Raw genomic sequence first — 14,292 nt, 5'->3', positions numbered from 1 at the left:
AATTAGTAGCTTTCTGGACCCAGCAGCACAATAAATCGGATCAGGAGTGAACTGCATGCCCCCTCAAGCCTGTTGTTCCATTCAATGGGATCGTGCTTTCGATTCCCAAACCACAGAATCGTTAGAATGCAGTAACAGTCCATTCGGCCCATCAGGTTTGCACTGCATTATTGAAGCTGCACGCTATCTAATCCCACTCTCCCGCCTCGTCACCCCAGAGACCCGGGTTTGGTCCTGGCCTTTGCTGACTGTGCAGATTTTGCACATTCTCCCCCAGAGGTTCCTCCAGTTGCTCTGGTTTGTTTCCATGGTTCAAAGATGTGAAGGTTAGATGGATTGGCCATGTTAAATATTCCTTCAGTTTCCAAAGATGTGTACAATAGGCACTGAATCGGTTCAACATCGGTTCAATTCACTGAATCGGTGGCGACTAGAATAACAATGCAGATTATCAATTTGAATTATTCAAAATCATGGAATGGAGCATCCATTGTGAATGAAAGGAAACTTTAAACTGTGCAGCTGTGCTGTGCTTCAGGTGCTGGTTTTACACAAATCTCCATTATTCAAAAATGTTGCCTCACCTGCTGAGCATTTCCAGCATTTTCTGTTTGTGTTTCAGGTTTGCAGCTTCCAGCTTTGTGTTGTGTTCTGTGCTAATGTTTCACAGGGAACAGGTTCTGATCAGCCCTGTGACAGATGGAGTAGAATGTGTCTCCCGCCTTATCAAGCCTTTGAGATTTGACTCCAAGCTATACAGGAGAATGAGGAAGGGAGAGAGGGAGGATCATTCTGTGATGGACACATTTCCTGGATAAAGGTGTGTATTTCCACAGCTCTCTCAACAGAAATAAGATGTTCCAACACGAGTTGCAATCAATGAAGTTCTTCTTAACAGTTTTTGACGTTTAAACTATGAGATTGTTGAACTTACCGATAGTTTCAACATTGTGAAAAATCCATATATGGACAAGTAAAGTAGTCTCTCTGCGTGTGGCTCTGTGGCGCAATGGAAAGCGCGTTGGACTTCTAATTAATGGCAAATTAGCCATTCAAAGGTTGTGGGTTCGAGTCCCACCAGAGTCGGATTTTTGATCAGATTCGGAGCAAACAGTTTGCTGCCTCATTGATGTGATTCAGCTTCGGCACCGACATTTCCTGCTCTGCCATCTCTCCATGCTGTTTCTGTTAACCCGGCTCCCAGGGAAACCACTGACTCGAGAATAGATCACAAACCCCGGGGGCTTTCTTGAAGTTTGATAGAACATTCACGGTTTGAGTTCGAAATAGTAACATCTTTCTCAATTCGATATTTCACTTCTTTTGGAAGATAAAAAAGGTTAAAGAACATGCAACAGCAATTTATAAATCAATAAATAAATATCAGTGCCCTGCAATGTAGGGGTGTTATTCTGATGTGTCTGCAGGCTGTCGTAGTCATGGGTTTGGAAGCTGCTGGAAAAGGAGCCTTGCTGAGTTGCTGCATCGTGTAGATGGTGCACACTGCTGTCATTGTGTGTCGGGAGCGGAGGGAGTGAATTTTTAATGTTTGGGACGCGAAAGAAGTGGGATGCTTTGTCCTGGGTGGTGCTAACCTTCTGCAGTGCTGTTCGATCTATATTGATCCAGGCAAATTAACTCAGGAAACCAAGTGATCTGGTTTACTCCCACAGTCAAAGATGAGCAGGTTGGGTGGATTGGCCAAGCTGGATTGCCCCTTGGTCCCCAAGGTGTTTGTATAGGGAGATTACCGGGGTGGATGCGTGACGCTGCGAGGATAGGTCCAGTGTGCGATTCTCTGTTGGAGAGTTGGTACAAACTCGATGGGCAGAATGGTCTCCTTCAGCACTGTTGAGATTGTGTGACTCTAAGGTCATTCGACTGTGTTAGAAATTCCCTGAGAGAGAAAAAAAGGAAAGTTGTATTTGTAGAATTTACAGCATTAGATTTATTGCAGATTTTTTTTCTGCAAATGATGAAAATACCTGGATCGTGTAAATAAATAGTAGAGATATTTGTGGGGAGTCTCGAAATATGTTTAATCTTTATATATTATCCACTGTAAAGGGGAAGTCAGTATTGATTAGCAAGGATGGGATATTGTGACTTCTACAATTGCCCTGATCACTTGAAAGGCCTCAAAGTTCTCGCTGGGATTTGAAATCGGGATCTCCTGTTTACTGGGTTTGTGCATTGCTCTGTTTGCTCAAGTCAACACAGACCGAATTCCCACTCTACCTGTTCCTTGCCCGAAGGTGCTGAGATTGAGAGGTCTGAGCAATGTGAACTCTGCAATTGAAGGGTTACATCCTGGCGATAGGGATATTTCTCCACAGCTGCTTTCGGAGCTGCTGAATATTTCCAGCATTTCCTCTTTCTGATTTTGTGCTTTCATTGCAGGAGTTCATTTACTAACAACCCAAAACTTGCCTCTTGGACGCAGCACCAGACAGAGCTTTTCTGTGATCTTCACACAGACAAGTTCACTTTTCACTTCCCGGCTTTAAAACCGTCTGTTTTCACACTGAGCACCCTGCGGCATCGCCTTCAAACCTCACCCCACCCTCCACCCGCATATCAGAGTCTCAGTGGTATAAGTGCAACTGAATTCATTGAGACAAGCTATCACTTCTACTGGGAGGTCAGACTCTCTCCTGTTGCTCCACAAACTCACAGCACTTGCTCTGTTTTACATTAGGGTCATGTTCGGTGAATTCAAAACCAAACCGGGAGCAGAGAGGTGAACTGTCTCTCTCTTTACTTTCTCTGGATTTACATCAAATGGAAAAGTAACAACGAATCAAGAGAAAGCAGAAAGGCAGCGTTATCCTGCGGGAGAAATGTGTTCTTTGTTACGGAAGTTAAAACACAAGAGGTGGTTTGGGGAGTAGCTGCTGCATGACGAGGTGGCCGAGTGGTTAAGGCGATGGACTGCTAATCCATTGTGCTCTGCACGCGTGGGTTCGAATCCCATCCTCGTCGGTGGTGTATTTATTCTGTCTCCTTATTGCCGGGGAACTGATGATTCGCTCAGTGTTTTGAGCTTCACGGAACCAAGATGAAGTTTGGACACACAGGCTTGAGGGGTGAATGTTCCAGAACAATTCCACATTCCCATATTTCTAATCCCATGAGAAACTGGAGCTGACGATTGATTCAAATCAGGACCCCAGTTTTGGACAGGAGTTTGCCACCAGGTTAACATGTGGTTTCAGAAGATCCAAAGCAGACTCCAGCTTCATGTGCGGCCCGAATGGCAGATTTTGTCTTTCCAGAATCGGCAGCTCAGCCATGAAAATTAACGCCGTATTAGCGGGATTGGCCATGCTAAATAGTCCCTCAGTGTCAGGGGGATTAGCACGGTAAATATGTGGGGTTATCAGGATACAGGCTGGGTGGGATTGTTATCGGTGCCGTCCCGATGGGCCGAATGTTCTCCTTCTGCCCTGTAGACATTCTCAGGAAGTTGGAGGCGGAAGTTTCACTTCTCTGAGAGCATTGATACACCAGTTCCTAATTTCTTCAAACTTTACCTAAAAGAGAAAGAACGACTTCGATGAGATTCTGAGCCACAATGTTTGAATATCTCACCAGACAAACTCCTCTTCCGTCTTCTTCCTTCGGGAAAAAGATACAACAGTCTGGGGTCACCTACCAACCGACTCAAGAACAGTTTCTGTCCTGCTGCCATCAGACCTCTGGATGAACCTTCCTTGCATTAAGTTGATTTTTCTCGACACCCTAGCTATGATTGTAACACAACATTCTGCAGTCTCTCCTTTCCTTCTCTATGAACACTATGCTTTTTCCCTACAGCGCAGAAGAAAAAAACACTTTCACTGTACACTAATACATGTGACAATAATAAATCAATTCAAATGAAATAAAACAATGATGAGAACTCCTACATGCCATTCTTTGTGCCACAGATCCCCAGCTGCAGCGCTCAGACTGCAACAAAGAGTGTTCAGAGTAGAAAGTGCATCTTGATGAAATAATCGGCCAATTCCAATTGGTTTCAGTTCAACATTCAAGCAAACGAGCAAACAAGCACGTCGCGATAGGGAAAGGGTATCACAGGGAAAAAATACAAGAATCAAAGTGTATCAGACGTGACAGCCGTCAAACTGAACAGAAGCAGATATCCATTATGCAAATACTCCCAGTGCCTCAAGAGAAACCCTTTCCCCAACTAAGTGTTTGTATATTTTTGTTAGTTGCTCTTGCACTGACAGGTAACAGTAAATCACAACCTCACCAACCAGTGACAGCCATTTAAATAACCATCCCACACTCGCTGATAATGGAGTTTCTGACAGTGACAGTTTCTGACCATCCTCCGATTGGACCTGGAGGGAACCAGATTCACTGTCAGAGCTGGACTTTCTTACAGAGTGGGTGACAGAGCCAGGTGAGCGATGGTGATGGAGTGGTGACTGTGAGAGCATTTGACCAAGGGTCAGTTCCTGACCATCACTGTTCTGATTTCTTTAATTAGTTATCGCAGGTCATAGCAGTAGGTGGACACTCTTAAAATGAAATTCACTAAAAATCCGCCCCATCACGATCTTTCTCATGGAAAATTCAGCTTCAATTTGCTTTGAGTGGAAACTTTGTGAAATGAAAGAACAGGCCTCAGAATTGATCAATGAGTTCCCAGTAAGGAACAATTGTAAAAAGGTGGCTTCAACCAGAAAAGCCAAGTTCAGTTTCCAAACTGCGCTCCGGGTTCTCCTGGTGCCTGATAAAATCAGCAACTGAGGAAGTTCCGTAATTAAAACTAATGCAAATAACGGCGTCTGCGGGTGGTGTGAGCGGTGGTGGTATAGTGGTGAGCATAGCTGCTTTCCAAGTAGTTGACCTGGGTTCGATTCCCAGCCATCGCATTGATAATTTATTTGGAATCTTATCCGCGGCCTCTTGGACTTTAAACGGATTGAACGGAAACAGGGCCAACACAACATTGGACAGTAATAGAGATGTTTTGTTTTATTTTCTCTTCGGACGTAATTAGATTTCAATGGAAAAATATTTAAATAGAAAAACAAGTCTCCGACCGAATAAATGAATTCAGAGACAGAGATACGAAGTATAAGGTGAGGAACAAATTTCAGCTCACACTCTGTGCTCTGCACAATCCTGGTTCCTGATGAAGTTAATATATGCACATTACTGAGGTGGTTACATTATTCTGGTAAATAAGCAGCTGCGATGGCTGAGTGGTTGAGGCGCTGGATTTGAAATCCAATGGGGGTTTCCCCGCGCAGATTCCAACACTGCTCATAGCGCTTATGGTTGGAAATGTTTGCTTCGGGCAGCCATCCTGGGGAGTTTTTGCTATGAAGCATTTGGATCTCCATCATGCATTCAGCTGCATGGTTCTGGGCCAGGTGCAGGCAGCTGAGTTTGGAAAGGACACCTGGGTATCCTCGGGTTGGTATGGACAAGATGGGCCGAATGGCTTCCTTCGGTGCTGTCACTTTGGTTCTTTCAATGGTTCCATCAGCAAAATCATAACGTGAGCAGAAGGAAAAAAATCAGCATCAGGATCACAAGGACAAAACAAGGTCTGATGTCAGAGGAAGATTCTTATGTAATGACACACAGAGCATCAGAAATACATTTCATCAGAATACATTGAATGAATGAGAATTTCAAAATACTGCTTAGATGAGATGTCATCGTGTTCATTCAAACACATTGCTACAAGCTGGTCATTACTGGGTGTTAGGTGTTCCTGGCAATAACGGATTGGCAAACTGTGTCTCAGATTGACAGCTCCCAAGAGAGGTTTTCCTCTCCTCTCGCTCTGTGCTCTGGAATCTCGGGGATTAGTTGGAGTTTCCCAGCTCAGTAACTGTTAAAGCCTCTGAGGCCGGAGATTCTCACAGTGTCTGTTTCCCAGATTCAGGGGGCTGCAGCCAATCAGAGCTGTGCCTGAGATAACCCTGGTTGAAACGATGATAATGTTCACAAGCTGAATTCTATTTGATCAGATGTAGATACAGATTGTGTGCTCTGAGTCACTAAACAACAATATCCCGCCTTCATATGGAGTGGATGAGAGGGTGTGGAGGGAGAGACAGAGACGGAGTGAGTCAGGGCAGTGAGATCCAGACGTCCAGACAATGTCTCAGTGATAGAGATCCTTGTAAATTCCGGCTTTGTCCAGAACAATTCTCCTGGAGAAACAGAAGCTGCCGCCTTAGCTCTCACTGATATTGTAGCAGAGACACATTATTAATCCCACACTCAGGAACAGTGCTGCATTCTGACAGCAAAGATGGGGAGAGGCAATAGAAACAGAATGGTCCAGTTCTAAACAGTGTGCAGGCTCAGAGGGAACTGAGGTTCAGGGAGACCTTTGAAGGTGGGAGGAAATTTTAAAAGAGTCGTTAGGAAAACGGACGGGATTCTTGGTTTCATAAATGGAGACACTGTGTATGCAGAGAATCCCTGCATTGCAGAAGGAAACCAGTCAGCCCAAGGAGTCTGAACCGATTCTCTGAAAGAACATATTTCGCGCAATTTTACCATGGCTAATCCCCCGAACCTCCACATCCTGGGACACTAAGGGTCAATTTAGCATGGCCAATGCACCTAGCCAGTCTTTGGAGTGAGGGAGGAAACTGGAGCACCCAGAGGAAACCCACGCAGACACGAGGAGGACGTACAAACTCCATGCAGTCACCCAAGGCCCGAATCAAACATGGGCAGTAGTGCGAATTACTGTACCACTTTACCGCCCTCTTTAATATATCAAATCAGAGAAGATATGCTTCATTTCTATATTTCATCTTGCATTAATTACTAGTCGCGGATTCAATGACATAAAGTGAGGATTGGAGGTAAGATATGCAGACACGGGGTAGCTGACATGTTCTCTAACTTTCAACTCAAATCTTGAATTTAATGAAACAGTGCCTTGAAATCTAACTCTGGGGCTCAGCAGGGGGATTAGTGGGAACTTTGTGATTGGAAAATCGTTTTATTTTACACAAGAGAGACTCGGATATCTCACAGACACCAAAAACAGTTGGATAAGTTTGACTCGGCATGGTGACACAGTGGTTAGCACTGCTGCTTCCCCACATCCTGGGGCCTGGATTCGATTCGTGGCTTGGGTCACTGCCTGTGTTGAGTTTGCATGTTCTCCCAATGTTTGCATGGGTTTTCTCCCACAGTCCAAAGATCATCCTTCCTCAGATAAGAAGACAAAACTGCAGCTGTGGCCTCACCAAGACCCTGTATAATTGCATCAAGACATCCCTGCTCCTCTACTCGAAGCCTCTCGCTATAGAACATAGAACATTACAGCGCAGAACAGGCCCTTCGGCCCACGATGTTGCGCCGACCAGTTAAAAAGCAATGACCCTCTAACCTAAATCAAACCCTTTCCATCCATAAACCTATCCACGGATCTCTTAAACGCCCCCAAACTAGGCGCATTTACAACTGCAGCAGGCAGGGCATTCCAATCCCTCACCACCCTCTACCACCTCTTAATTTGAAGCTATGCCCCCTCGTGCTAGCTTTCTCCATCCCAGGAAAAAGGCTATCACTGTCCACCCTATCTAAACCTCTAATCATCTTATATGTTTCAATAAGGTCCCCTCTTAGCCGCCTTCTTTCTAACGAAAACAACCTCAAATCCCTCAGTCTCTCCTCATAGGACCTCCCCTCCATACCAGGCAACATCCTGGTAAACCTATGAAGGCCACCATGCTATTTGCATTTTTTACTGCCTGCTCCAGCGGCATGTTTCCCTTCAGTGACTGGTGCATGAGGACACTCTGTTCTGGTTGCACATTCTCTTCTCCTAATTTATGACCAAACAGAACATAATCTGTCTTCCCGTGTTTGCGAACAAATTGGATCATTTCACATTTATTCAAAATATACTGCATCTGCCAATCATTGAGCCATTCGCTCAACTTGGCCAAATCAGGCTGCAGGATATGGTGTAAGGTGACTCTGAGATAAAGGGATGGAGAGAGAAACGAGGTGACTGCAGTCTGACTCTGACTCTTCAAACCAGTTATTGCGCCCTTGTTGAAAGTGAATGTGCCTGAGACCAGGAGAAAAGCAGATCATGGGCCAGGGATTTATTTTCTGTAGAAAGTAAAATAAACTTGTAACCAGTCAGTGCCTGGCTGAGAACTGGCGAGGGGAGGGTAGGGAGAGGGGAGGGGAGGGGCTCTGCTTGAAGAACATTCACATAAATATTTTCATGATCCATCTGTGTCTAATGGAAAATCGAGTTTGAAATTGTTGTCAGTGGAAAATTTGTTTAAATGAAAAAAAGGCCTGAAAACTAATCAATGAATTCTCAGTCAGAAACAATAGTAAAAAGGTGGCTTCAAACTGTGCAGAAAAACGAGACAAGCCAAGTTCAGTTTACAAACTGTCCAATGGACAGACCTGGTGTCTGATGAAATCAGGAACGGAGGTAGTTCTGTAATTATAACTGATTAAAATAACGGCCGTTCAGCGGCGTGAGCGATGGTGGTATAGTGGTGAGCATAGCTGCTTCCCAAGCAGTTGACCCGGGTTTAATTCGCAGCCATCGCATTGGTAATGTATTTATAACTTTATCCACTTCCTCCTGTGTTTTCAACCGAGTGGACAAAAACAGGGCGAGCGCAACAGTTTACGATAATGAAATACAACAGAGATTTGTCTTTTCCTTTTTACTCGGAACTAATTCGTTTCTAATGAAAAATTACTGAGATACAAAAACATGTATTTGACCTAGTAAATGACTTCTCCATCAGAGACAAAGATACAAAAGTAGAGGAACAAATTTCAGCTCACAGACTGTGCTTTGTACAATAACGGTGCCTGATGAAGTTAGTATGAACGCCACTGAGGTGATTATATTAACTGGGCAAATTACGGAGCTGCGATGGCCGAGTGGTTAAGGCGTTGGATTAGCAAACCCATTGGGGTTTCCCCGCGTAGGTTCGAGTCCTGCTCGCAGCGATTTTCATTGAAAGCGTTTGCTTCCGGCAGCCCCAGAGCCAGATCTCCTTCTGGTATTTTGGTGCCAAGTATGTGGATCACCATCATGCTTTCAGCTCCATGGCTCCGGGCCGTGTGCAGGAAGGTGAGCTTGAAGAGGACCACCTGGATGCCCTCGGGCTGGCATGGACAAGATAAGCCGAATGATTCAGTGCTGTTCCCTTTCTCTGGTTCCATGAGGGAAATCATAATGTGAGCAGATTGAAAAACAACAGCATCAGGAGCACAAGGACAAAACAAGGTCTCATTTCAGTGGAAGATTCTTATGGAATGACACACAGAACATAAGAAATAAATTTCATCAGAATACACTGAATGATCATTTCAAAATGCTGCTTGGATGATATGACATCGTGTTCATTCAAACACATTGCTGGTCATTATTGGGCGTCAGGAACTCCTGGTTATAGCAGATTGGGAATGGAATGAGCAGCTTCACATCTGCACATTGACAGGTCAAACTGTGTCTCAGATTGACAGCTCCCAGGACAGGTTTTCCTCTCCTCTCGCTCTGTGCTGTGGATTCTCGGGGAATAGTTGGAGTTTCCCAGCTCAGTAACTGTGAAAGCCTCTGAGGCCGGCGATGCTCACAGTGTCTGCTCCCCAGATTCAGGGGGCTGCAGCCAATCAGAGCCGTGCCTGGGTTAACCCAGAGCTGGCTGAAACGATGATATTGTTCACAAGCTGAATTCTATTTGATCAGATGTAGATACAGATTGTGTGCACTCAGTCACTAAACAACAAGATCCCACGTTCATATAGAGTTGATGAGAGGGTATGGAGGGATAGAGTGAGTTAGAGCAGTGAGACACAGACAGCCAGATAATGTCTCAGTGACAGAAATCCTTGCACATTCCGGCTTTATCCAGATAGATTCTCTTTGAGAAACAGAAGCTGCAGTCTCAGCTCTCATAAGAACATAAGAACTGGGAGCAGGAGTAGGCCCTTAGGTCCCTCGAGCCTGCTCCGCCATTCAAAACCATCATGGCTGATCTTTTTGTGGACTCAGCTCCATTTACCCACCCGCTCACCATAACCCTTAATTCCGTTTTTGTTCAAAAATTTATCTATCCTTGCCTTAAAAACATTTAGTGAAGGAGGCTCAACTGCTTCACTGGATAGAGAATTCCACAGACCCTTTGTGTAAAGAAGTTCCTCCTCAGCTCAGTCCTGAATCCGCTTCCCCTTATTTTGAGGCTATCCCGCACCACCTCCCCCGTCCTCCACCGCCCCCACCCGCCCAGTTCTAGTTTCACCAGCCAATGGAAACAACTTCCCTGCTTCTATCTTATCTATTCCCTTCATAATTTTATATGGTTCGATAAGATTTCCCCTCATTCTTCTGAACTCCAATGAGTATAGCTCCAGTCTACTCAGCCTCTCCTCATACACCAACAGTCTCATCTATGGAATCAACCTAGTGAATCTCCTCTGCACTCCCTCTAGTGCAAGTATATCCTTTCTCAAGTACACGTTACCCGACAGCGCCTGCAAACCAACTCCTTGAGATTCCTGCACATGGATACCCAGGTCCCTTTGCAGAGCAGCATGCTGCAATGTTTTCCTATTTAAATAATAGTCCATTTTGCTGTTATTCCTACCAAAATGGATGATATCAGATTTACCAACATTGTACTCCATCTGCCAGACCCTCGCCCACTCACTTAGATTATCTATATCTCTTTGCAGACTTTCAGCATCCTCTGCACATTTCGCTCTTCCATCCATCTTAGTGTCATCTGTGAATTTTGACATATTCATATAGCTCTCACTCATATTGTAGCAGAGACACATTATTAATCCCACACCCAGAAACAGTTCTGCATTTTGACAGACGAGATGGGGAAAGGAAAGAAAAAAAAAATGGTCCAGTTCTAAACTGTGTGCAAGCTCAGAGGGACCTGAGATTCAGAGAGATCTTTGAGAGTGAGAGGAAATTTTGAACATGTCATTCGGAAAGCGGATTGGAACCTTGGCTTCATAAGTGGAGGCAATGTTTCTGCATAGAATCTCTACATTGGAAAAGGAAGCGATTTGGCCCATTGAGTCTACAACAACTTTCTGAAAGAACGTCTTTTACACAATTTTTACCTGGCGAATCCCCAGAACCTGTATATCCTGGGACACTGAGGGACAATTTAACATGGCCAATGTACCTAACCAGCATGTGTTTGGAATGTGGGAGGAAACTGGAGCACCCAGAGGAAACACATGTAGGCACAAGGAGAACGTGCAAACTCCACACACCCAAGGCCCGAATCAAACACGGACAGCAGGGCTAACCACTATGCCGCTTTGCCGCCTTTTTAATGTCTCAAAGCAGGGAAAATATGCTTCATTGTTTTACATTTTGTTTTGCCTTAATTGCTAATGACGGGACAGATATTGAGGATTTGAGGTAAGATGTGGAGGCGCGCGATCGCTGACATATTGTTAACTTTACGACTAAAATTTTGTGTTTGAAAAAAGACCGTTGCCTTGAAATCTCACTCTGGGGCTCAGCAGGGGGATTAGGGGGAATCTTTGATTGAAAATCGTTTTATTTTACACAGGAGAGACGGAGATCTCATGATCAGAACAGACACACAAACACAGTTGGATTAGTCTGACCCGCCCGCTCCTTTCAGACACTCTCTCTTCTACAATACTCACATCTCCACATTCACAGGATAAAACTTTCACCAAATGGAAGGTCCCAGGACGGAATTTCTCCTCCTTCCGGCCTTTGCTCCGGATTCCAGGGGGTTAGTTAGAGTTTTTCACCTCAGTAACTGTTAAACACTCTGAGGGCCGCTCCCCGCAGATTGTCTTTCAATTCATTCATGGAATGTGGGTGTCTCTGTCTGGGTCAGCATTTATTACCCAGCCCTAATTACCCTTGGGAAGGTTGTGGTGAGCTGCCTTTTTGAACTGCTGAAGTATATGTGATGTAGGATCACACCTGTTAACCAGATTCTGTGGCAATTGGACAGTGAGCCACAGATGCTGCATTCAGGGGCTGTTGGTCAGATTCCGTGGCAAGACCCAATCATGTCTGTCCACCACCGCACCCCCCCCCCCCCTTCCCCCCAACCGCCCTTCAATTATTATAGTGATTGCAAATATCATTGTGTTTCTTTAGGGTCAATATACAAATTATTTTCTCTCAGAATCTCTAAATTCTCCAAAACCAACATGCTTAGCAAATGAAAAACACAAAGGGACTTAGCAGTCCTTGTTCAAGATTCTCTTAAGGTTAACGAGTAGGTTCAGTCGGCAGTTAGGAAGGCAAATACAATGTTAACATTCATGTCGAGAGAGCTCGAATACAAGAGCGGGGATGTACTTCTGAGGCTGGATAAGGGTCTGGTCAGACCCCACCTGCAGTTCGCGAGCAGTTTTTGGCCACGTATTTAAGGAAGGATGTGCTGGCATTGGAAAGGGTCCAGAGGAGGTTCACGAGAATGATCCCTGGAATAAAGAGCCTGTTGCACGAGGAACGGTTCAGGATACTGGGCCTGTACTCGTTGGAGTTGAGAAGCATGGGGGCGGGTGGGGGCGGCGGTGGGGTGGAGTGGGCTATCTTATTGAAACCTACAGGATACAGGCGAGGCCTGGATAGAGTGAACGTGGAGAGGATGTTTCCACTAGTGAGAGAAACTAGAACCAGAGGGAACAACCTCAGGCTAAAGGGACGGTCCTTTCAAACAGAGATGAGGAGAAATTTCTTCAGCCAGAGATTGATTCATCTGTGGAACTATTTGCCACAGAAGACTTTGGGCGGCAGGTTATTGAGTGTCTTTAAGAGAGAGGCAGATAGTCCTTTATTAATAAAGGATTCAGGGGTGAATGAGAAAAGGCAGGAGAATGGGGATGAGAAAACTATCAGCATGATTGAATGGCGGAGCAGACTCAATGGACCGAGTGGGATAATTCTGATCCTGCGTCTCGAGGTCTTATGGTGATTCACTCAACTTTTCCAAATCACTCTGTCGGATATGGTGTAAGGTGGCACTGAGAGAATGGGATGGAGAGAGAATGCGGTGACTGCAGTCTGACTCTGATTCTTCAAACCAGTTAGTGCCCCCTTGTAGAAAGTGAATGTGTCTGAGAACAGGAGAAAAGCAGGTCGTGAGACAGGGATTTATTTTCTATAAAAAGTAAAACAAACTTCGAACCAGTCAGTGCCTGTCTGAGAACTGGAGGGGAGGGGAGGGGGTCTGCTCAAATAAAATTCACATCAATATTCTCATCATCCATGTGTGTCTGACGGAAAATCTAGTTTAAAGTGGAAACGTTGTTGAGATTTTTTTAAAGCCCTCGAAACTAATCAATGATTTCTCAGTCAGAAACAGTGGTAAAGAGGAAGCTGAACCTGTCCAGACAAGCCAAGTTCAGTTTACAAACTGCGTTATGGACACATCTCGTGTCTGATGAAATCAGCAACTAAGTTAGTTCCGTAATTATAACGAATGAAAATAACGACCCTTTAAACCAAGCGAGTGTTGGTGATATCGCGGTGGGCAGAACTGCCTTTCAAGCAGCTGGCACGGGTTCAATTCCCGGCGTCGCAATGGGAATTTATTTAGAAACTTATCCTGTTGTGTCTCGAAACAAATGGACATAAAGTTCAAACGCAACATTTGATGGGAATGAAATAAAAATAAATCTTTTATTTTTTCCCTAAATTTCGGAATCTATTTGCTTTTAATGAACATTTTTTTCGAAACATAGAAACAAGTCTCTGAACAATAAGTGAGTTCTCATTCAGACAGAAAGATACAAAATAAAAGATGAACAAATTCAGCTCACACACTGCTCTCTGCATCATTGTTATGTCTGATAAAGTTAGTAGAAATGTTACCGAGCTGGAGTAAATGTGTAGCTGCGATGGCCGAGTGGTTAAGGCGTTGGACTCGAAATCCAATGGGGTTTCCCCGCGCAGGTTCGAACCCTGCTCGCAGCGAGTCTGGTATGAAATGTTTAATAGTCACAATTTGGCTAGAGGAGCAGCCGCTTAAAAAAAAATGTAACTTTCGGTGTTTCTCTTTTCAAGAAGTGGATTTGTTCTGTGGGCCGGGATGTACTCAGCTGGCGAACTGGGCCGAGTGTGCTGGAAATTCCATGAGAAAGATCATGACGAGAGAAGAAAGAGAAATAAAGCAGCATCAGGGGAACAAGGACAAAACGAGGTCTCATATCAGAGGAAGGTTCTTATGTAATTACTCACAGAATATAAAGATCATATTTCACCAGAATACAGTGAATGAATGAGAATTTCAAAATGCTGCT

General features: G+C 44.6%; 5 non-coding genes across 5 annotated transcripts; all 5 read left to right on the top strand.

Moving 5' to 3' along the window:
• Nucleotides 1–995: 995 nt before the first annotated feature.
• trnar-ucu (transfer RNA arginine (anticodon UCU)) lies at nucleotides 996–1,086 on the top strand. The gene is given in 2 exon segments: nucleotides 996–1,032; nucleotides 1,051–1,086. It is a non-coding gene; the product is annotated as a tRNA-Arg (tRNA).
• A 1,814-nt stretch (nucleotides 1,087–2,900) lies between these two features.
• Nucleotides 2,901–2,982, top strand: trnas-gcu (transfer RNA serine (anticodon GCU)). The gene has a single exon. It is a non-coding gene; the product is annotated as a tRNA-Ser (tRNA).
• A 1,832-nt stretch (nucleotides 2,983–4,814) lies between these two features.
• trnag-ucc (transfer RNA glycine (anticodon UCC)) lies at nucleotides 4,815–4,886 on the top strand. The gene has a single exon. It is a non-coding gene; the product is annotated as a tRNA-Gly (tRNA).
• Nucleotides 4,887–8,899: 4,013 nt separating this feature from the next.
• Nucleotides 8,900–8,982, top strand: trnaa-agc (transfer RNA alanine (anticodon AGC)). Its single transcript has one exon. It is a non-coding gene; the product is annotated as a tRNA-Ala (tRNA).
• A 4,902-nt stretch (nucleotides 8,983–13,884) lies between these two features.
• Nucleotides 13,885–13,966, top strand: trnas-cga (transfer RNA serine (anticodon CGA)). Its single transcript has one exon. It is a non-coding gene; the product is annotated as a tRNA-Ser (tRNA).
• Nucleotides 13,967–14,292: the final 326 nt, after the last annotated feature.

The sequence above is a fragment of the Carcharhinus amblyrhynchos genome, unplaced genomic scaffold (genome assembly GCF_965287045.1).
Source record: "Carcharhinus amblyrhynchos unplaced genomic scaffold, sCarAmb.v2.hapA scaffold_42, whole genome shotgun sequence".
NCBI lineage: Eukaryota > Metazoa > Chordata > Chondrichthyes > Carcharhiniformes > Carcharhinidae > Carcharhinus > Carcharhinus amblyrhynchos.
The sequence above is the reverse complement of the archived record's forward strand: the minus strand, read 5'-3'. Positions and strand labels throughout refer to the sequence as shown.